The sequence below is a fragment of the Choloepus didactylus genome, chromosome 12 (assembly GCF_015220235.1).
Source record: "Choloepus didactylus isolate mChoDid1 chromosome 12, mChoDid1.pri, whole genome shotgun sequence".
In the NCBI taxonomy this organism is placed as follows: Eukaryota; Metazoa; Chordata; class Mammalia; order Pilosa; family Megalonychidae; genus Choloepus; species Choloepus didactylus.
The window spans coordinates 46,161,161-46,182,504 of NC_051318.1; the positions used below are offsets into that span (position 1 = coordinate 46,161,161).

General features: G+C 37.5%; 1 pseudogene; it reads right to left on the reverse strand.

The window, feature by feature from the left end:
• Positions 1 to 18,440: 18,440 nt before the first annotated feature.
• Positions 18,441 to 18,679, reverse strand: LOC119507455 (annotated as a pseudogene).
• Positions 18,680 to 21,344: the final 2,665 nt, after the last annotated feature.

Consider the following 21,344-nt stretch of genomic DNA (forward strand, 5'->3'; position numbering starts at 1 on the left):
GTTATTGTTCCCCCCCTCATTAATTGCTCTCTATCACTAGTTCCCCTACATTCTACATTATAAACCATTTATTTTAGGAGTGTGTTGTTAAACCTCCAGGTGTTTGTGAATTTTCTAAGTCTCTGATGCTTATTGACTTCTAATTGTATTCCATTGTGGTCAGAGAATGTGCTTTGAATAATTTCATTTTTTTTAAAAATATATTGAGGCCTGTTTTATGTCCCAGTATATGGTCTATTCTGGAGAAAGTTACATGAGCACTAGAGAAGAATGTGTATCCTGGTGATTTGGGATGTAATGTTCTATATATGTCTGTTGAATCAAATTCATTTATCCTATTGTTTATGTTTTCATTTTCCTTATTGGTCTGTCTGGTTGATTTGTCTATAGGAGAGAGTGATGTGTTGAAGTCTCCACCATTACTGTGGAAATATCAATTGCTTCCCTTAGTTTTGCCAGTGTTTGTCTCATGTATTTTGTGACACCGTGACTGGGTGCATAAACATTTATGATTGTTATTTCTTCTTGTTGAATTGGCCCTTTTATTAGTATGTAATGGCCTTCTTTGTCTCTCCTAACATCCTTGTATTTAAAGTCTATTTTATCTGAGATTAGTATTGCTACTCCTGCTTTCTTTTGGCTGTAGCTGGCATGAAATATTTTTTCCATCCTTTCACTTTCAATTTCTTTGTGTCCCTGTGTCTAAGATGAGTCTCTTGTATACAATATATTGATGGTTCATATTTTTTGATCCGTTCTGCCAATCTATATCTTTTAATTGGGGAGTTTAATCCATTTACATTCAATGTTATTACTGTGAAGGCATTTCTTGAATCAGCTATCCTATCCTTTGGTTTATGTTTGTCAGATATATTTTCTCTCTCTCTCTCTTATTGTCCTTTAATGAACAAATGTTGAATCTCTTTAGCACTGAACTTTTCTCCATCTTTCTCTCTCCTTTCTTTGTTTCTCTGTCAGTAGGACTCCCTTTAGTATCTGAAGTAAGGCAGGTCTTTTATTAGCAACATCTCTCAGCATTTGTTTGTCTGTGAAAAATTTAAGCTCTCCCTCAAATTTGAAGGAGAGCTTTGCTGGATAAAGTATTCTTGGTTGGAAATTTTTCTCTCTCAGAATTTTAAATACGTCATGCCACTGCCTTCTCGCCTCTATGGTGGCCGCTGAGTAGTCACTACTTAGTCTTATGTTGTTTCCTTTGCAAGTGGTGAATTGCTTTTCTCTTGCTGCTTTCAGAACTTGCTCCTTCTCTTAAGTATTTGACAGTCTGATCAGAATATGTCTTGGAGTGTGTTTATTTGGATTTATTCTATTTGGAGTTCACTGGGCATTTATGCTTTGTGTATTTATATTGTGTAGAAGGTTTGGGAAGTTTTCCTCAACAATTTGAATACTCTTTCTAGGCCTTTACCCTTCTCTTCCCCTTCTGGGGCACCAATGAGTCTTATATTTGGGCATTTTATTTTATCTATTATATCCCTGACGTCCATTTCAATTTTTTCCCCATTCTTTCTTTTGCTCTTTCATTTTCTGTTCTGTGACCCTTGAGGTCGCTGATTCATTGTTCATCTTCCTCTAGTCTTGTACTGTGAGTATCCAGAATCTTTTTAATTTGGTCAATAGTTTCTTTTATTTCCATAAGATCATCTATTTTTTATATACTATTGCAATGTCTTCTTTATGCTCTTCTAGGGTCTTCTTCATGTCCTTTATATCCTGTGCCATGCTCTTCTTCATGTCCTTTATATCCTGTGCCATGCTCTCTTTGTTTTTCTTTAGTTCTTTGATTAATTGCTCCAAGTACTGTGTCTCCTCTGATCTTCTGATTTGGGTGTTTGGATTTTGGTTATCCATATCTGCTGTCTTTTTCATATACTTTAAAATTTTCTGTTGTTTTTGGCCTCTTGGCAATTTGCTTAACTTGATAGGGTTCTTTTAGGATATGTAGGATTATTCAAAGTCTAATCTCTAATTTGTCAGATCTACAGCTTGGTGGTGTAAACGTTCTCTAACTAACCAGCAGATCAGAATATATCTTGGAATGGGTTTATTTGGATTTATTCTATTTGGAGCACCAGCAGATGGTGTCTGCGAGTCACCTATTTCCCTCAAGTCAGTTCTCCCAAACTTTGTCTTTGTGGTGTGTGGGGGTCTGATTCTTGTGTGGTTCAATTGGTGCTCAAAGTTCACATGTGTTTTTTATGCTGTCTGCCCTGAATGTGGGGCATGTGTCTGAGCAGTTAGGGAGGGAGGGCAGCTTAATAATCAAACCTCCCAGATGTTCCTGGAGATTTAAGGCTGTTGCAAGAGTATATACCTTCATTTCAGTCTCACCACAGATTGTCTCTGCCACTGACCCACGAGTTCTTGATATTGGCATATGGTCCCTGGGATTTCTGAGTGGGTCCCTCTTCCAAGCCATGCCCTTCTAAGACCTCTACTGAGGGAAGGTTGTGCTACATCATAAGTGTGCACCATCCCTCAAGGGGAGTTCTGGGCTTCCAGGCTGTACTGTAGGTGCATTCCCAATCTCCTGTTAGGATGGCTGTATGGGGTGTGTTAATTTCCCTGTTTCCGCACAGCTCTGTGTTTCCAGTTCTGGGACAATTAGCTGTGGGTGCGTGAAAGACTACTGTCCATGCCCAATATTGTGGTGTGTGTGCGTGATGCTGGAAACACTTCCTGTCACACTAGGTTTTTTTTTGGCGTGGCTCTGGGATGTGGCACTGCCACCAGGCAGGAGCATTCCCAGCCTGCCAGGAAGATGGCTGCAAGGGGCGTGGTTATTTTCTCCTTTTGGCTCACTTCTGCCTTCCTCACTCTGAGACAATTAGCAGTGGGTGCACGAAAGGCTAGCTTCCACACCAGATACTGAGGCTTACTCATAGCCTGTTCCTGCCACGCTTCACTGTGCTGTTCTCACTGCTGTATCTGCAGCCACTTTTGAGTTTTTAAAAACAGAACTAGTCCACCTCCAAATGCTAACCCAAGATTTCCCCACACTGCAGCGTGGCTGCCAGATATTCAGCAGGCTTACTCACTTGTTTCAGAATGCAGACTCCCAGTTTCACCAAGTGCATAGTCCCTGTGGATTTAGTAGACCTTGTCCAGCTGGTGCGTTGCTGGAACTGGTGTTCTGGGTCACTTTGTGGCTTTTATCTAGTATATTTCATGGAGGTGTTTTTTTGCCCTGTCTCTCCTAGCTGCCATCTTAGGTTCTCCCCAGCTGTTGCTTACTATGAGCAGAATGTTCAACTAGGGTGAACTTAAACACTTGGAAATGGACAGAGGTTATGGTAGCGTGTTGTGAGAATAACTAACAGAGCTGAGTGGTGTGTGAGGGTGGTGGAAAGGGGAAGCTCAGAGTCATGTATGTCACTAGAAGGAAAGTTGGAGGTTAAAAGATGGGAATGTATAAAACAGTGAATCCTATTGTGGGCAATGTCCATGATTAACTGTACAAATATTAGAAATCTCTTTTGTGAACTAGAGCAAATGCATGACACTATAACTAGAAGTTGATAATAGAGGGGCAATATAGGGAAAAAATACACCTATTGCAAACTATATACTATAGTTAGTAGTATTTTAACATTCTTTCATCAACAGCAACAAATATACTATACCATTACTGTGAGTCAGTAATGGAGGGGGGTGGTTAGGGGTAAGGGAGGATTTGAGTTTCCTTGTTTTGTCTTTATTTCTTTTCTGGAATAATGAAAATGGTCTACAAGTTCAAAAAAATTGTGGTGATGGATGCACAGCTATATGATCGTATTGTGGGCAATTGATTGTACACTTTGGATCTTTGGATAATTGTATGGTATGTGAACAATCTCAGTAAAAAGAAAAAAGAAAACTTAGATACTGCTGGCCATGCAATCAGAAGTGAGCACTTTATAAGAATCAAATCTCCCTGATCAATGTGCTGTTTTGTTCATATTACCTTGTGTAAGGCCAGATGCAGATGAAGAGGGAGAAGGATGGAGGAGTTTGAAAGATTGATTATTCTCACAGTTTTCTGGGGAGAGGACAGCATGCCATGCAGGGCCACATGGGGAAGACACCTGGGTCAGTTAGAAGGCAGTGAGGGAGAGGGCAAGCGGAACTGAGAAAGTGTCTTCATTGTGGTTTCTGTGGGTGGTGTGCAAGGGAGGCACAAGGGGGCTCCAATGTGGGAGCAAATGAGGTCAGAATTATCTAGTAATAACAAGTGAAGAGGTGGGTCTTGATCATCTGGTGATGCCTATAGATGTTAAAACATCAATTTACAGAACCCAGAAAATGTGTTTAATACATGTGCTAATAACCAAGATTGGTCCCTGGAAAAATGGCAACATTTGTCTCAGTTTGCTCCTTTATAGTTCATTTTGCACTTTATTTTTCTTTTGTAGTAAATCTTTCCATCTTTTTCTAACAGGTTCATTTGGCTTTATTCTCACTTCCATTGTGAGGTAAATGTGTTTATTCTAAAGCATAAATCTACCAGGCAATGTACACGAGGAGATATTTATCTCAATCCCATGCAAATTTGTTTTTTCGCAAAATGTATTGCTTTCTGGTATTTTGGCCATGTAGGCCAAATACTATATTGCTCTTTTTTCTAGAATGGAGATAGGTGAACATAATCTCTATAGTAAATTTCCATACTTCACTGAAATCAAGAACTACTATACATTTCAGTTTAGCACTTAGCAATTTTGGAAGTGCTTTCTTAGGCAAGGTTGACTGTTTTACAGATAAAAGAACTCCATATCAGCAATTCTAAATGATATAGCCAGAATCTAGCAGCTGGAGGGTAGGCTAGAAACTCATTCTTTGGTCTCATGGCTCCATGATTCTTCTCCTAAACCTCCATACTTCTGTATTTGTAATTCAACTGAACATAATCCCACTATTTAGGTCAGAGAAGTTGGGGATATGTGGTTACTTACATCAGTTTTAACATACCAAATGATAGGATATGTTTGATTTTTTTTGTGGTTCAGTAATTGCAGTAATTTGTGAGAGAGGTGATTTTGATATTCTTTTAACTCTAGCTTTAGCCATAGTGTCGTAATTGATAATGTTAACTTACAGTCAGGTACATTTGTTTAGAATTATTTATCTAAGTGGATTTGTCCTGGGCCATGCTGGCCAGTGTCAAGCAATGCAAGATAACTGGACTGGAATACACCAGAATTATGTAATTACAGATTCTGTTGTAGACACAAATAATGAAGTAAACAAAATTTACCTGTTGCTTCATTGATAAACTGTTTTTCTACTTTTTAAGAATCTAAGTTGAGAATCAGAAGAAATATTTTTCCCAAGTGAAAATATATGGATCCAAGACATTTCTTTTCAAACTTTTGTGGTGTGAATATTGGGGAAAAAAGGAATTGCCATGCATGGGACAAGTAACTACGTATCCTTGGGCCTTTCCATTACTAGTTCTTTCATTTCTGCTGAATCTGCAAGTACTATATCATACCCCATTTAGGAGTTGAGAAAATGAGGCTTAATTGCTAGTGACAAAGCTCAAACTTGAATTAAGTATTCAAATTAACCAAAGTTAATGCTTTTTTCTACTCTCCCAATAACCTTTACTCAAAGGCAAATTTCTGCATTTTCTGTAATATCAAAATATTTGTATTTGTATAAATGTTACCCTAAACAGATGATAAATTCCTAAATAAATCAGGCAATATTTTTATTTGCCTGAGTAACCAGAATACTTTAAGAAATAGAAGAAGACAAAATGTAGAATTAAAATATATTCATTAAATCTTTTTTTTAAATGTAAGGATATATTAAATAATTACAGATAATTAAAATCCCATGTTTAATGTAAGTTTGATTTGGCAGCTGAAGCTTGTCTTTGATACACAACAGTAGTTGTCTCTGGAGTATGAAAAAGTCTTTTGTACAGGACAGAAAGCACAGCCTAGTTAATGAAGATGTGTCAGCATAAAACTAGGAAATGGATTGACCTGTATAGCTACATGTAAAATAGGCAGATGCAGCATTCCAAAGATCTGTGTGTGTGTGTTCTACTTACAAATTTAAATTTTAGTTACAATGGCACATGATAAAAAAGATTCCTTAATACTGTTATTTAAGAAGCTACATGAATTCATTTATTCAGAAAAAAATAATATTATGATTAGTTGTATGCAACACTCCTGAGAGATCTTTAGTACTTGGCTTCAGCATACAAAGTTTCTGTTAAAAATGTGTAACTCATTAAGGATTTATTTTTAATATTGTTTTGGATTTTAGATTTTGTTTGGCAAATTCCAGTTTTGACAGTAGCAAAGTGATTTAGTTAGGGGTGGCTTCTTGGTCGTGCTGGAGAACTGTAATAAATCAGTTCAATGAAAAAAAATTGAATATACATTACTGTATTAACTCCAGGCCATTCACAAGCACCTAAGGCTTTGTTTTCCCTCCAAACAGAATGTTTAATTCATTAGAACCGGTAGAAAAAAAACCATGTTAATGCTTTTTCTTGGTATTTTACATGAAGATTAATCATTTGTTCACCACTGGATCTGCACAAAAATAAATTTTTTTTTGGAAAGAAGTACCTGTCACACAGTGTGTGGGTCTTGGTTTTCTTAAAGTGAGCAGGAAATGACTGGGGTCTGAACAATATTTCAGTTTGAAGGTAATGTGTTTTCTGGTCCCTACTCTGTCAGTCTCACCCTTGATTCCAGGGAGGTGAGGAGAAATTGCCAGTTTGACATATTTTGCCTAAAGCAAGTCCTGAAACTATGATACATATTATTCATTCCACCGAGTGTTGATTTCCATAGGTTTTCCAAGGGTCAGAATACAATCCATTTTCTTAAAAAAAACTGCAATCTCTCTCTTTTGCAAATGAAATTGTATTTTGTTCAAAATAATGAGGGAAAAGATGGAAATAAGGAAAGTTTGACTCTGAAACTGATTTTTTTTTTTGGTCCAGGCTTTTGAATATTTCTTAAATTTAAATATTTTTAGTGGTATTGGAAAATTTAGGGCTTGGATACCCTGTTGTGGTCACAGATGAAAAGTGAAAAAAATCAAGTATTGAGAAAAATAAGTCAGAAAGCAAGAGATCTTTTTTTCAATATCTGACTTAGAACAGTAAAATATAAACTTAGTCTGATAAAATGAATAAAATACAATTTATTCCATCTACCCCTGGATGTTAGTTTCCACTGATAAAAATCATAAGTTTCAGGTGGATCTTGCTGAGATGCATTTTATGGACTCAGTAAACACCAATGATATTACAACCCTCAGAGTTTGGCAAGAGATCATAATCTTAGTTTGCTATATGGAGTAGCTTTTTTTAATTGAGGAGGATCTCCCACAATTGCATTCCAAAACATAATAGGTATATATAATTGCTGTTGTTCTTCTTTTTCAAATCCAGGATTAAAGTGAGGACATGGAAAAGTTCCCATTCCAAAATGATGTGGAAAAGACCAGGTAAGTACCCCCAAACCATATGATTTATCTGTGATATGGATGGGAATTATATTTATACCATTTATACTCTCCATATATACTTGGAGGAGTTGCTGAACTCAGTCAACCAGAGTCACCCAGAGCTCAGTGGTGTTTAATGATACCACACTGGGAAATGTGTAGGTCTTACAGACCACTTTGATAGTCTCTGATTTAACATCATGTTTCCCCCTATTGTTAAAGGATCAATTTATAAACAGGTAAAACCCTTACTCTCATGAAAATTATAAAATAAACAAATACCAAGTATTTTATTTAACTCATGAGCCACTTAGATGTTATGACCAGTTCAAAAGAGAATTCAAAGGGCAGAGACATATATAGGCTATGAAATGATCTTATAGGTGGATGCCAAACTGACTTTTTTTGGGGGGGCGGTGTGGATGGGAATAGAGTAGAGAAAGCAAATATCTTTCTATCAGAATTTATTTGCATGTTTATAGACAAGAATTATTTGCACTGCTAACAGTATCTACAACTTATAAACTATGTGAAATAATTCAAAAGATCATGAACGATTCAAATCCCTTAGATTCAGATAATCTGAAATGGTATTCTCTAGGCCAGAATTTAGCAATCTTTCTCTGTAAAGTACCATATGATAAATATTTTAGTTTCTGTGGAACAAGTATGGTCTCTGCCCTTCATTTGTCTTATTTTTGTTTTACCACCTTTTAAAAATATAAAAGCCATTCTTCACCCAAAGCCTGTAAAAAAAGCAGGCTGCTGGCCAGCCTCATGGTCCCATAGCTTGCCTGACTGACCCTGTGCCAGTTTGGATATATTAAGTCCACCAGAAAAGCCATGTTCTTTAAAGCAATCTCATGGAGGCAGACTTATTGATTAGGGCGGAACCTTTTGATTGTGTGTTCTATGGAGATGTGACTCATCCAACTGTGGGTGATACTTTTGATTAAATTATTTCCATGGAGGTGTGGACCCTGCCCATTCAGGGTGGATCTTGATTAGTTCACTACAGTACTTAAGAGAGCTCAAGAGCCAGCCGATACAGATGCTGACACTTGAAGATGCTTGGAGATGCAGACAGAAGAACATTTGGAGATACTAAGCTAAGGGATGAAGCTCAGAGTTTGCCCCAGAGAAGCTAAGAGAGGATCTCCAAACACTTAGAGAGAAACGCCCCAGGAGAACCAAGCAGAGAGCTGAGAGAAGCTAAGAGAGACAGAAGGCCAGAGACATATTGGAGAAAGCCATTTTGAAACCCCACCTCAGAGCAGAGGACCAGCAAATGCCAGCCATGTGCTTTCCTGCTGACAGAGGTATTCCAGATGCCATTGGCCTTCCTTCAGTGAAGGTATCTGCTTATTGATGCCTTAATTTGGTCATTTTTATGGCCTTAGAACTATAAATTTGTGACTTAATAAATTCCCCTTATAAAAGTAAATCCATATCTGGTATTTTGCATAATGGCAGCATTAGCAAACTGGAACAGACCCCTGCTCTCAATTTGAGTAGTTTGCCATTAAAATCACCCAGTGATCTTTTTGGTCCCTTTCAAAGTCTTTCACAATCTTTCCTGGCAGAATCCAGACACATGCTTCATTTTGTTGCAAAATTAATTCTTTCAAGATACTGATTTGGTCAAAGCCCTTTCCTTGTTTTGCTAGTTTGGATGTATTATGTCCCCCAAAATGCCATTATCTTTGATGCAGTCTTGTGTGGGCAGGAAACATATTGGTGTTGATTGGGTTGGAGGCTTTTGATTGGATGTTTCCATGGAGATGTGATCACTGAACTGTGGGTGAGATCTTGCATTGGATAATTTCCATGGAGGTGTGGCCCCACCCATTAGATGGGCCTTGATTAGTTTACTGGAGCACTATATAAGCTCAGACAGAAGGAGTGAGCTTGCTAAAGCCAAGAGGGACACTTTGAAGAGCACACAGGAGCTGAGAGAGGAGCTACAGATGAGAGACAGTTTGAAGATTGCCATTGAAAGCAGACTTTTGCTCTGGAGAAGCTAAGAGAGGAAAAATGCTCCAAGAGCAACTAAGAGTGTCTTCTTCGAGAAACTGCAGCCTAGAGAGGAATATCCTGGGAGAAAGCCATTTTGAAACCAGAACTCTGGAGCAGACACCTGCGACATGCCTTCCCAGTTAACAGAGATTTTCCAGGCACCATTGGCCATCCTCCAGAGAAGGTACCCGATGATTCTTGATGACTTGGACACTTTATGGCCTTAAGACTGTAATTAAATAACCTAATAAACCCTTTTATAAAAGCCAATCCATTTCTGGTGTTTTGCAATCTAGCAGCATTAGCAAACTAGAACACTTGTCAAATAGTTTCAGTGGATTCTGGCTGAATTAATTAAACGCAGACTTGCCAGACCTGGCATTTAGAGCTCTCCAGTTACCCATTTGACTTTTCTAGATTTATTCCTTAGCATCTACATATGTATGAACCACTCATTTTTACTTCTATGCATTTTTTCTCCTGTTTTAATTATTAGTTGGAATTATTTTCCTCCTTTTGAAATCCTGTCCATCTTTACAAGGCCTATTTTAAAGTTGTCTGCTCACTGAAGTCCTTCCTGATCTTTATCCAAGGAGGATATTTTTCTTTAAGACTCATTAACAATGGCATCGTTATTTATATCCTTTATTTGATTTTCCTTCTATTAATTCATCTTTACCTATATTACTCTTCACGTCAGTATTGATTTTTTTCTTATTCCCTAAACTGGGTCTTTCAACATTTAGGTACTCAGTAAACCTCATTGCATTGCTTTACCTATATTCTTCTCTTGTTTCTTCATAATTTTTATTTTATTGGGATAAGACTTTTTTTACCGACCTATTGGGGTAAGTGAAAAGTGCTTGTTCTGTTCCTATCATTAGCCAGCCTAATAGCTATAGTAAATCACTTAACATTCTTTTATTAGTTACCTATTGCTGCATAATAAATCACCCTAAAATATATAAGCTTTAAGTGAAAAATGCATTTCTGATCTTATAGTTTCTGTGGGTGAGGTAGATGGGTGTGGCTGAGCTGGATCTTTGGGTCACTGTCTCTCACAGTGCTACAGTCAAGATGATGGCCAGGGCTGCAGTCATCACATGGTTCAATGGAGGAAAGTCTAGCTTCCAAGTTGACTCACATGATTTTGGCAGGATTCAGTTCCTCGCAGGTTGTTGGACTGAGGGCCTCAATTCCTCACTGTTGTTGATGACAGCCTCCCTCTGTTCTTTGCCACTTGACCCTCCCTACAGGCTGGCCGACAACACAGCAGTTTGCTTTAACAGAGTGAGGAAGAGAGACCAGTGAGAGAGTGAGAGAGATGGATAAAGAGAGCAAGGGAGAGAGAGGGGGGAAAGGAAGAGGGAGAGGGAGAGGGAGAGAGAAAGAGAAAGAAAAAGAGAGTCAACAAGACTGAAGTCCAGTCTTTTATAACCTTATCCTGGTATTGACATTGCATAACTTTTGTCATATTCTACTTGTCTCTAGGTCCAGCCCACATTTGAGAGGAAGGGATTACACAAGTGTGTGAATACCAGGAGACAGGAGATCTTTAGGGTCCATTTTTAGAGTCTGCTGCCAAAATTCTCTGTACATCAGTTTCTTCACTCTTAGAGGATGGTAATAATGTTGAATCTACCAAACGCAGAAAATCGCAAGAGTAAAATGCTGTCAAAAAGTGTTCCCTAAATGTGAAAAGACCATGAGCAACCTTATCCTGTCAAATAAAGGAGAGATTGTCAGATTGATCATATTAATAGAAAAAGAAGTCAGAACGATTTTTCAGTGAAAACTAGTGTTTATTGAAAATGTTAATACTTATGCTGGGCTCTTTACGTATTTTCATTTTATTCTCTAGGCCTCTGGCTTTTCTAAATTCAGACATTTTTGTCTTGTGTCCCTGTGCCAGTTTGTGTCCCCCAAACGCCATTATCTTTGATGTAATCTTGTGGGGGCAGATGTTATGAGTGTTGATTAGATTGTAATTCTTTGAGTGTTTCTTTGGAATGTGCCCCACCCAGCTGTGGGTGATGACTGTGATTGGGTAAGTTCCATGGGGGTGTTGCTCCGCCCATTCAGGGTGGGTCTAGGCTGATCAGTGGAGCCATGTAAATGAGCTGACATAGTAGAAGGAACTCAGTGCAGCTGTGAGTGATGTTTTGAAGAGGAGCTACAGCCAAGAGGGACACTTTGATGAAAGCAGAGGAGCTGCAGATGAGAGACATATTGAAGAAGGCCGTTGAAAGCAGACTCTTGCTCTGGAGAAGCTGAGAGAGGACAAATATCCCAAGTGCAACTGAGAGTGACATTTTTGAGGAACTGCAGCCTAGAGAGGAACGTCCTGGGAGAAAGCCATTTTGAACCCAGAACCTTGGAGCAGATGCCAGCCACATGCCTTCCCAGCTAACAGAGGTTTTCCAGACACCATTGGCCATCCTCCAGTGAAAGTACCCTTTGTTGATGGACATTTTATGGCCTTAAGACTGTAACTTTGTAACCAAATAAACCCCCTTTTATAAAAGCCAATCCGTTTCTGGTGTTTTGCATTCTGGCAGCATTAGCAAACTAGAACAGTCCCTATGGTATTGCATATTTAAAACAGAAGTTCTTGTATCTTAAAAGAAGCTTTGGAAATAGAAAGTAATCTTACCACAAAGGAAAGGTTTTCAGGCATCCACGATGGTCTATAATTTTGGAAGATAATCTTTCCTAAAAATCTGGAAAGATACAGTTGAATCTGCCTTTATTTGTATTATAGCTCTACAAAATCATTTAAATCTTGTTTAATCACTATTGTTTCAATTCTTACTGCTGCAAAAAAATATTGCAAGTGCACTATATCATTACTCCAGTAGATGGCAGAAGCATACTGTACACCAAATTGGAACAAGTTTGAAAACTTGCATATTGAAGGCATGAACAAATGGTATCAACCTATATTTAAAATTTGCCTTTGTTCTGTTTGGGACACTGTGGATGTAAAGGGAATTGTAGCGTTCCATCACAGACACCTCTGATTCAGACAGGTTTTGCTGATAGAATAAAAAATTAATTCATAGAAACAAGTGATCTCATGCAGAATTAAGTCATGCCTGTATGTTAATTTTAGTCTATTCAAGCAGGCTTTTTTTTTTTTTTCCTCTTTTAATAAAACAAACTGGATATAATATGGAAATCATTTTAATTAAAAGAAAGGTATATGGCATTTGTAATTATAAATCATGAAGATCAGTTATTTAGACAGTGGTGCTCTGCAGAGGGAGTTAGAAGATAGAAAGATATGAGATATTTGCATTCTATTCCTGTTTTTCAGTTACTATGATACTGTGTTTTTCAAAGAATGTATATACTATTGCACATACCATAACTTAGAAAGCACAGAAGCTTAATGATTCTATTGTTATTCTCATCTGTTCTTGCTATTTTGACCATGTAGTAATTTAGACTAAGGATGTCATAGAGGAATGAGATTGTAACATCTGAGAAATAGGGATGATGAAATTTATATTTATACAAAATAATATAAATTAGGCAAAAATCAACTTATTTTTATGGCATTGCTACTATATAAAAGGATGTATGCAATAAAAATTTGACAAGGTAAGTCTTAATTCATTTTGCTTTCGCTGCAATAAATAAGGTGCAGTTTCATTAAAAAAAAGAAGTAGAAAAGAAAAACAGAATACATGTTGATGTTAATGCCCATTGTTTTATTTGTCCTTTTGGCCTCAGCAGAACATTATGTCCAAACCTCCTGTAAGGAACCTTGCACTTAGTAAAAGAGGACTGCCCATGGAGGGGGGCAGGTTTAGCCAGAATGGGTATTAGCCACGTTTGTTGGCCATGCTTTGCATCAATTTGATGGGCAGAATTTTAGTTGGAGATAGTTAGGTTGTCAAATCTGAGAGCTGAAGCAGTAGCATACAGGGAAATGAATACTGAAGTTGGTGGCTGGGAAATTAGAGTGAGACTGGATGAGCTGTGAGATTGATTTGGGCAGTTCAGGAATTAGTTTTTGAATAAAGTCTGTATGCCTGGGCACTTTTGCAGTGTGATTTTTTGGAAGACTTCCCATTTAAAGGGACCAGCTAAAAGGAGCACATTGCATCTATGCCTTTAGGGATTGTCAATCTACAAAGTCTCCTTGCCTGTCTCCTGAGTTTTGCTGATAGCTCAGACCCAATTAGATTGTAAAATGGATTTGAATTATTTTTGCTTGACACATTATCTTATATGTGCTTACAGTAAAGCTTTGCTGGCATTTTTCTATCCACTCTAGACATCTTTTAAGACAAACCCATTTGACTGGGCATTTTATTATCTCAAAGTGCTTGGCTTTGATCTGCAGTTTTGGGGATTTTATTCTCTTTTACATTAGTTAAACAAAACTTAAATATATTTTGGCACTAATCCTTAGAATACTTTATTGTTTCCTTTTCTTTCTCCAGAAGAAATGTTGATTTTCCTTTACAGTTTGTCACTATATCTATGATGCTTACTTACCCATTTCTCAATCCTATGGAGATTTTAAAATAGCCATAAAACGGTTTTATTCAAAGTTTTCTTGATAACATAAATAAATAAAATCTGCATACCTACCTATTTATGTTGTACATGCATATTTTCCCTAATTCTGAGTTGTGTTTAATCAATTTGTAAATGCCTAATTGTTTATCAGAAATTATTTTAAAATAGATACCTTGGGAATTAGAATCTTGAAAAAGCCAACAAATGGAAAAATCAGGTTTGAGGACTTAAGACCTTGTAGAGAAAATGGAATTAGAAAATTTACCTTTATTTTCTTCACATCTTAAATTGCTAGAAATGACAACTGTGTTATTAATTACAATTTGCCATATTTGATACTGAAGAAAGCTTCAGCATCTCCATTCACTTCAGTTTCAAAGAAATATTTTTAATTTTTTTTTTGAAGACCATATTCAGACAGAGAAACTCTTTATTGTTTGTTTCTATGCCTTGGCCTCAATCTATTTGTGAATATTTTTTCTGATTTTGTTCCTTTGAGTTGCTGACAACGGGGTTCTGATGCTAGTTTTTACCTTCCCTGTCATTTTGTCCCTGTTCTTGTTTCACTAGTGACACTATCATTTGGATATTTGACTTTCAAATAAGCTTTGAGTGACTTCTTTATTTACCTTAGTATGGTATTTTTCATCACTTCTCCAATTACCAGGGTTTTATGATCTTAGCTCTACTCTGTGTCAAAATATATGATGTCAACTCATCTTTCTTATAGCTTAACTTCCTCCCGTCTCACAAATACAAACATCACCACAATGCAATTCCAAAGCACAGCATTACAGTCTGTTACCTTCAGTTATGTTTGAAAAGCCACTCAGTACTTCTCTGCTGCTCATTTTAATTTCTCTTTTAATTTCTGAATGTGAATTTCCTCTTTAATTATCTCTACCAGAATTTTGTTCAATAATTTTACAAACATTTACTGAGTATCTAAACCACAAATATAGTAGTGAACAAAGCTGGTGGAATCCATGAGTGCTGTGGATGTCTATGACCATAGGGCTTACAGGGAGACATCTCTTACAATTACTGGGGATGTGTAATGAACTTAAAACTCAGTGGCATTAAGCAAGCATTTATTATGTTCACAGATTCTGTGGGTCAAGAAGTCAAACGGCACAGTGGGGATGACTGGTCTCTGCTCTTTGAAGTCTGGAGACTCAGCTGGAGGACTCAAAGGCTGGAGGCTAGAATCCTTTGTGGGTCATTCATTCACATGTCTGGTTATTGGCTAGACCTAATTGGCTGTTGGTGCTGACTGTTGGCTAAGATCTTAGCTATGGCTGTTGGCCAGAACATTTACACAAGGCCTCTCCATGTGGCTTCGGCTTTCTCACAGGATTATGGGTGGGTCCAAAAGGCACATATCCAAAGAGAGAGCAAGGCAGAAGTTATATCCCTTTTGTGAACTAAGTTAAAGCTATCTAAAGGTGAATAAAGGTGAAATGGCAGAGTTAGAGGAAATGGTGTGAGTAAAGATCCTGATATGAACAAACAAATGACTTAGCTGAGAAAATGACAGAGTGAAAAGGTGAATTGTGGGAGAAGAAACTGAAGGGGTAGTGCCTTGGAGCCTACATTAAACAGTTTAGACTCCAAGTGAGCCCCCATAAGTCAGGTTAAAGATATTGAAGCCTCATCCTAAGGGCAATAGGAGAACATGGGCAGGTTTCAATTTTTGAGTTATTCATCAGACTGTGGTTGTAGATGCCAGGCTACTGGATTGCAAGATACAAGTGTAGGCAGTGGAGCCTACTGCTATTGCAGTGATCCAGGTAAGAGATTATGGTGGCTTGGACTAGGGTAGTAGCAGTGGGAATAGAGTCAATCAGATGGATTTGTGATATAATTGAAGGTAGAATTGGCAGAATTTGGGAAGTGATTTGGCTGTAAAGGGTAAGACGCTGATAAGATTTGAGGATATCTTCCAGGTATATTGCTTTGGAAACTGGAAGTATGGGAAGATTTGAATAGGAGGAATAGGTTTTTTTTTTTTAATTATCTGACTTTATTTAGCATACAAATAATTTATCCTGGTAATAAATTAATATATACAGTTATCAAAAAATGTTGGGTGCTTTCCAAAGAAAATGTTTCTTTCTGGAGTGTATGTAGAACCATTTAAACAGCTGTCTTCATAATTTTCAAATTCAATTGTGGTAACATCAACTTTTTGAAGAATAGAGTCTCTTTCTCTGTAATTCATGGTTTAGATAGTTGAGTTTATAAAGGTTTCAGTGCCATTTCGGTTCCTGCAAGCCACTAAACCTGATACTGTAGAACTGATGGTTCAGAAACCCTCTGATCCAGTCACCTAATTGTACAGATAAAGGGTCCACTGGCATTGTCAAAGATTACAAAAGCTAATGAGAGGCAAAGCCTGGACTACAAATTGATTCTTAGAAAGGCTGCAGAATTGTCTGTTAGGCTAAATAAGGCACATTTATCACACAAAATTCTAGTCATATCTAAAACACCCCTGGTTTTTCTTTGTTTAACATTGGACTGAATTCTGATGGTTCTTTTGTAGTTCACAAACATATTTAGTCATTCTAACTATTGCAATATCATGGATCACTGATTGCCCGGGCTGTTTATGCTCCTTTTCTCCTGGGATGTTTGAAGTTTGGCAACTTTTCTGCCCATTCCTCTGTGCTCATAACAGGCCTATGTCAAGGGTGTCTGTTCTTGTTTGAGATTCAGCATCAGCAGAGGGAGCTAATATGTTATCAATATCTACCAAACCATCAATATTTGAGTTTGGGGCAGCTCATTTCAGTCAGAGTTGTCATGAATCCTGCTCTGTTCATTTGAACAGTCACTAGTTCCGAGACCAGCTTTTGCAAAGCAGTTGTGGTTTACTTCAGGAGTGTCAGTATCGCACATGGCAATGAGGTTTCTCAGCACATCAAGAATATGCCATGTAATGCTTCATATGATGTATCCTGGTGATTTATTATGTCTCAGCCTAATGGCTGCAGGTAGCCATGCTGCAAGCAGGCAAAAGGCTATACACTTGTGTTAATTTAAACTCCCAGTGAGTATGTGTGACACATTTTATCAATCAGTAATAGAATATTCAAATTCTAGCAAGTCAGTTTTCTCTTAGGAGCCATTTCCCAAACAACCTGCCAGATTATCAGTTCATTTTTTCAACTTTATATATATGTAGGAAAGTTGCATATATAAAGGGAAATTCTGAATTTCCATATAAGTGATTCTAATTTTGTGCTACTTCTTGGCACTGCAGCAAAGAAAGACTAAAGGCCTATGTTTATATATTTATTTTTCTCCAGGACAAACATCTCTGAGAAAGAGTGCATATCTGGTTTGGTTGCAGGTGATGGCACAAATGTGCCCCCATGGGCATATTTATTTAGAAAAGACCTCCTTTCAAGCTCATCTTCAGCAAACAGTAGCCATTGTAGAGGCTTCATCTTTTAGTAGTGGCATGATATGGTAATTATGCTGAAAGCATTGCCTCCAGCCATCAAGACTGGAAATTAACCCCCGTCTGGAGTATTATTTCATTAGCTTTTTCTAAAAAGAAACAAACAAAACCCAGATATAGAAATGTTATTTGCTTTGATCTCACAAAATCATTTAAGCATCGCATTTACTAAGTTGACATATTTGGCTCCTCTCGTTCTGTTACCTATTTTGCTTCTCTTGGCTGCCTGTCTTTTTACCTTATCCTGATTTTCAAAGAACATACAGAATACTGAAAAGGAAACTCGATATTCTTTGACCATTTACCACTTCACTTTTTACTTTTCTTTCTTATTCACCAACTTTTCGCTCTGGAGAAATTATAACCTCACTGTGTTTTCTCTTTAACACCGTAACCAGCACTCGATGCATGAAGCGTAACAGAAAAGTCATGCTTAACAGAATATGAACATCCTAACAATGACGAGACTGAGGAGATTAGCAAATTTTAGCTAGAAAATTTTCTTAGCAAAATTTATGGCAAATTTCAAAGAAAGGGCCAATGTTAATAATCTAAATAACCAAGTAAAAAATACAATCCCATTTTTGTCAAGGAATACTAACAAGTTTGAGATAGATGATTCTGTTATCAGATACTGAAGTAATTAAGTCTAAGATCTGAAAATAATGAAACAGGTAGAAATGTACTGAAATTATCTTTAAAAAAAATTTGGATGGAAAATTTAGAACACTTGCAATTCAAAGTTTTATGTGTGAAATCCAGGTATGTCATGTGGATTGCTTCTTTAATTGAAGGTGAACATAGCAGTAGTTGGGAAGAATCCACATTCTGTAACAGAGCAACAAACCAGAAAAAGATTGTCCTTGTGAAGAGGTCTGTAACCTTGCATTTGATTTTTCCTTCTTGGCTCATTCTCAGCTGTTCCAGATTTGAATTCTTAAAGCCTTCTACAGCATTAAACTAATTCTTTGTTGGTGGAAGGCGCTGGTATTTTATCTCCACACATAAATTGACCTTTGTCATAAATCACTATTATAATGAGAGAGCAGGTAGGACATGTTGCGGTGTCTTCTCCATTCTCCAAATCTTCCTGATGGCGAAGTTATCCCCACATGGGCAGGGGTAGAAATAAGTCTCTGAGTCCTTGTCATACTGGAAGTCCTCGATCCCCTCCTTGTCATGAAACACCGCCATTGTCACTGGCATCAGCCAAAGGGCTGTTGCCCCCACTGTCTGACACCACCTCCGTGGGTCTAACCAGGGGGAATAGGATTTGGGGGAGAAGATTATGGGTTAAGTTTGGTTATGGATTAATTGACTTTGAATTTGAAGTACTTTGAAAGCTAAATTGAGCTGTCCTAGTGTAAGTGGATTATACAGGCCTGAAGCTCAGGAAAGATGAAGAAAGTGTTCATTTGTGAGTCATCAGTATATAGATGGCTGCAGACATGAATTGGATCAGCTATCCCAGGAAGAGAACATCAAGTAAAAAGGGAAGTAGCTTCACAAATTAGGATACTTACAGGACAAATAGAATTAATTTCATCGGGCAGAAAAAACATGGGTTAGGAAAATGAATTTGACTTTTCTTACCTACTAAGTGATGGTATCTGTCTGTGTTAGACTGTGTGTGTGTGTGTGCGCGCGTGTGTGCCCACCTGCTTGTGTGTGTATTCTCATTTAAGTGACAGAGAATACTTCATAGAAAATTATAAGGGGGGAAAACCATTCACAAATGCAATGCTGTATATATCTTCCTTTAAACTTCATCAGGGCAGAGACCGTGTCTTTGTCTTGCTGTAGTTTCTATAGTACATGGGAAAATTCATAAACATGAAGCTGGAAAATAGTGAAATCATTCAATAGTGAGGACTGATGGGTATGTTTAGTATTGGAGAGAAAGACATTGCTTTATACAGGCTTAGTTTTACGTGTTGTGAAATGAGAAGGATGCTCTCTAGTTAGTAAAAAAGTAAAATTGATATTTGAATAATGAAGGTTAATAATCAGAACCAACTATACAAATTTTCAAGAATATGTATTCTGAAATTATGCTTAGTGAAACTCTAGATGAATGAATTTTCCATGGGGGTGAATATTTTCTATATACTGTCATATAGAAGGGTGGTTTTGAGAAGAGTTTGTATAGGCCATCAAAGCCCTCCCCTATTCCTTTGTGCTTTGTGTATGAATAAGTTGGAAGATAGGATTAATGAACTATAGGTGTGTGTCTTAACAATAACCACAAGGGTAGTTTTTACTAGCTTTACTAACATCTGGAATAATTAAATGTCTACATGGGTGTCTCTAGCTGACCTGTCTTGTTTCCTAGTGCAATTAGAACATCAGCAATCAAGTTGTACTGTCTTCATGTGTAGTGACTTTTGTTCTAAAGATTTTAAGTAGCACCTGATTATCTTGAAGAGACTGGGCATAATTATGCATAATACCCTTTTGTTAGTAAAACACTTTTATAATCCCCACAACCCTGTTGTATTTTCTTAGCAAAGAATGACTGTACACCTTGATAATAAGTATTATCCAGTGTGCATTGGTTTAATTTTTTCTAACCTTCATGAGTGTGGGGAAATTCTGAAGAAGGAACTAATCACTGAATGTTTGGGATTGAATCATGTGCACCATAACCGTATTCCTTTGAGTGTGACCCAATTTGTAAATGGGAACTTTGAAGGTGTTATTAGTTAACGTGAGGCCAAATTGAATGTGGATAGCCTTAATCCAATACAGATGAAGTCTTTATAAGAAAACCACTGAGCAGGAGGAGGAAGACTCAACAGAAACCAGAGCAGTGGACAGAAAGAGAGATCACCATGTGGTGGAGGCAGAGATTGAGCCACCACATTACAGAACATTACAGACTTTGGAGAAAGCATGGCCTGGTGATACCTTGATGTTCAACTTCTCCAAAACTGAAATAAATGCCTGTTGTTTAAGCTAACCCATTCTGTGGAATTTGTCATAGCTGCCCTGGCAAACTAAGACAATGAATTATTTATAAATTTCAGTACAAGGCAATGGTCATTGAAAAGTTGATTTTCTATAGGGTTCATATACTCATTCATTTCACATATATTGACTATTACCAGCATGTATGGCTCTAGGCTCTGAGGTCTAAGGGATAAGCACAGCTATTGCCATTAAAGAGTACACAGTGTAAGAGAGGAGAAGGTCTAGAAAATGCCCTTCAAAATTCTGAGTGTTATGGGAGTACAGAAAACTGTCACCCAAATCAGTGGCTTTCCCTGATGCCCCTCATTTAAAATGTAATTGACTTGAATTGAATTCTGTATGTGATAATAATTGTTCCTGTCTCTAGTATTCTTTGGGAGACTGAGGTAAATATGAATGAGCTAAAAGCAACACAAAAGAGATTTGTTCTTATCACTGCTTTTCCCGGCCAGACTCTAAACTGTGCCAGGTATAGTGCTTGGTGCTGGAGTATAATTCATCATCAGTGGTTCTCAGAACCATTTGTAGCATAGTGCTGAGCCATCCTCCCACCCCCACAGTTTCTGAGACAATAGGTCTGGGGTGGGGCCCTTAAATTTGCATTTCTAATCATTTCCCAGGTGATGCTGATGCTGATGCTGCTGGTCCCCACACCGAGCTTTGAGAACCACTGCATGTGATGCAGTCCTTGTCCTCAGTTAGTTTATAGACAGGTGGGGAAGACAGGTAAGTGAGCAGGTTCTAACAGTACAGCATAATAAGAACCAAAAGAACTAAAGATTTGAACTGAGCTTGTCTAGAATAATCAGCATAATCAGATTTGTGTCAAATGGTGATTTACTGATTTGTAGATAAGGTGTAGTAAACCCTTGATGTAATTATTAAGACA